Source organism: Pseudophryne corroboree, chromosome 3 (genome assembly GCF_028390025.1).
Source record: "Pseudophryne corroboree isolate aPseCor3 chromosome 3, aPseCor3.hap2, whole genome shotgun sequence".
NCBI lineage: Eukaryota > Metazoa > Chordata > Amphibia > Anura > Myobatrachidae > Pseudophryne > Pseudophryne corroboree.
Genome location: NC_086446.1, coordinates 589164401 through 589167517, shown reverse-complemented (window position 1 = coordinate 589167517; position 3117 = coordinate 589164401). Strand labels below are relative to the sequence as shown.

The 3117-nt window shown below is 40.5% G+C and overlaps 1 pseudogene; it reads left to right on the top strand.

The window, feature by feature from the left end:
- The first annotated feature begins 2618 nt into the window (after nt 1-2618).
- Nucleotides 2619-2737, top strand: LOC134897668 (5S ribosomal RNA; annotated as a pseudogene).
- Nucleotides 2738-3117: the final 380 nt, after the last annotated feature.

Here is a 3117-nt window from a genome sequence, read left to right as displayed (position 1 = left end):
ATCCTGGTCTTGTAAGTGCCCTTTTGGTCTGATATTTATTTAAATTATATATGCTTAAAAAAATTTTTTTCAATTTTGTGCTGCTACGTGTTTTCCATACTGATGCTTTTTAGGGGATTTGTCTATTGAGTACATTCTGTGCAGCTCTGTGTATTGTGAATACTCTGCAATTGTAAGCGCCCATTTGGGCTGAAAAATATTCATTTATTCATTTATGCCTACCATCCTTTTTGTGCTGCTATGTATTTTTTTTCACACCGATACTTTGTGGAGACTTACAGTAAGTGTTTGCTTTAATAGCAAGGGATTTGCCCATGTGGAACATTTTGTGTATTATAAATATTCTGCAGCCTGCCTAGACAGGAAGCAATTCTGACAAAAACATGTGATATATATACTGTGACTTATACAATCAGTCAGATTTTCCTCATTCTAAGTAGAGATGAGCGGGTTCGGTTCTCCAAGAACCAACCCCCCCCCCCCAAAAAAAAAAAACTCCACGTGGTCTACACTGGTACGAGGCAGACTCGGCTCTTCCCGCCTGACTCGGAAAACCAGAACGAAGCAAAACGTCATCATCCAGCTGTCGGATTCTCGCGAGATTCGGATTCCATATAGAGAGCAGCGCGTCGCTGCCATTTTCACTCGTGCATTGTAGAGAGAGCGGAGAGGACGTGGCTATGTTCTCTCAGTGGAAAGCTCAATATCAGTGCCCAGTATCAGTGCTTACTTATTGCTGCTCAGTAATACTAGTGGTGTGTCTCTCCTGCTCAGTGTCAGTTCTAGTATTCTCATCAGTGCTCAGTTTCTCTGCTCATTGTCTTGTGCTGCATTGTGGTAACCAGTATACTACAGTATAATAGTCCAGTGCTGCGTCTTGCTGCTCAGTGTCAGTTCTAGTATCCTCATCAGTGCTCAGTATCACTGCTCATTGTCTTGTGCTGCATTTTGGTGACCAGTATACTACAGTACAATAGTCCAGTGCTGCATCTTGCTGCTCAGTGTCCATTCAAGTATCCTCATCAGTGCTCAGTATCAGTGCTTACTAATTGCTGCTCAGTAATACTAGTAGTGTGTCTCTCCTGCTCCGTGTCAGTTCTAGTATACTTATCAGTGCTCAGTATCACTGCTCATTGTCTTGTGCTGCATTGTGGTGACCAGTATACCACAGTACAATAGTCCAGTGCAGCATCTTGCTGCCCAGTGTCAGTTCCAGTATCCTCATCAGTGCTCAGTATCACTGCTCATTGTCTTGTGCTGCATTGTGGTGACCTGTATACTACAGTACAGTAGTCCAGTGCTGCATCTTGCTGCTCAGTGTCAGTTCTAGTATCCTCACCAGTGCTCAGTATCACTGCTCATTGTCTTGTGCTGCATTGTGGTGACCAGTATACTACAGTACAATAGTCCAGTGCAGCATCTTGCTGGTGACCAGTATACTACTGTACATTACTAATAGTCCAGTGTCTTGTGCTGCATCTTGCTGCTGTAGGGTGCTGTGTTAGTGTCCTGTCACTGTGCATAGGTCATCATCATTCCAGTCACAGTGGTATCTGGGTGGTAACAATTCCAGAGGGATTTTGTGCTGCTCACTAATACTAGTACAGTGTCTTGTGCTGCATCGTGCTGCTCAGTGTCAGTTCTCCGTAGTATCATCAGTGCTCAGTATAATCAGTGTGCTGTCAGAGTGCGCCCGTTATCCGCCATTAGTGCAGTGGGATTTAGACAATTGATGAAGTTATTGTATCCCCGGTACCAAATCGCATCTAGATTCCACTTTGCTAGGCAGGCGATAGCAAGATTTTGCCAATTAATTCCAGTGATTTATAATTATTAATTGCAGTGATCTTGCCAATTAATTACAGTGATTTATCATTATTAATTACAGTGATCTTGCAATTTAATTCCAGTGATTTGAACATATAATTCCAGTGATTTTGCCAATTAATTCCAGTAATTTATAATTATTAATTACAGTGATCTTGCCATTTAATTCCAGTGATTTGGACGTATAATTCCAGTTGGAATTGTTTGTGTCGCTTGGCTTAGTCATATAGCTACCTCATTGCACCTCTTCGACATCTTTGCATGAGGTGCTGTTTGGGGCCTAGTTTTTGAAAAGTGCCATCCTGTGTGACACCGCCGTATGAGTCCTGGGGTACTGCCGTATAAGTCCACCAATTGCATATTTTTTTTGATCAGGGTCATTTGGGTAGTTTCTGTTGTCATTATGATTTAAAAAGAGTAAACACAGTTGTCTGACAATAAATGGCTTCACCCAACCACTAACCATGAGTGAAAGAAAAGTTTGTGAGTTATCATTCATATTCTATGACAAATGGCCAGAAAATCACAAATTCTGCTAGGGTATGTAAACTTATTAAACTTATGAGCACAACTATATATATATATATATATATATATATATATATATTCATATATTCTGTCTGCCTATATACACCTTTTCTTGGCTGCATCTTAACTTTATTACATCTGTATATGTGCTCTCTTATCCAAGGGTTTGTCTATCCTGAGTAGAGACAGGCTGAAATATGGGCCCCCTTGGACAGCAGAAGCACATTTTCCTATTTAAGGTACAAGTACTCTCTCATTCAGCAGATTACTGCCATACTCCATAGGATACATCCAATCTCATTTGATCTTGGAAGCAAATCTTTGGAAGGCCTGGTTAGTACTTGGTTGGGAGACTACCAATGAATACCAGGTGCAGTAAAATACGCTGAACAGCAGAAGGAAGAGTTCCTCCTCCTTTATTCTTCTCTACAACCTGTTATTTGTACAGGTCAGTGGGCAATTTGTTGTCAAATTTGACATACAGTATTATCCTTCTACTACAACATCTGACCAGTTGGCACTGCAAACCCTTAATGTCTCCCTTTTCTGTTTTTTTCTGTAACTACAAAATTGCAATACAGTAACAATACTATTTGTACCATTGTCCCATTTTCAGGCAGAAAGTAGTCACCGAACACTCTGCTGAATAAAAAGCCTTATGAGGACACCTCTGTTGAACATAAGAACAGATGGTGATTAAGAACCACACCAGGCAACAAAACATATTTTTTCATGGTTTAATTTTGTTAATTAACAACAATT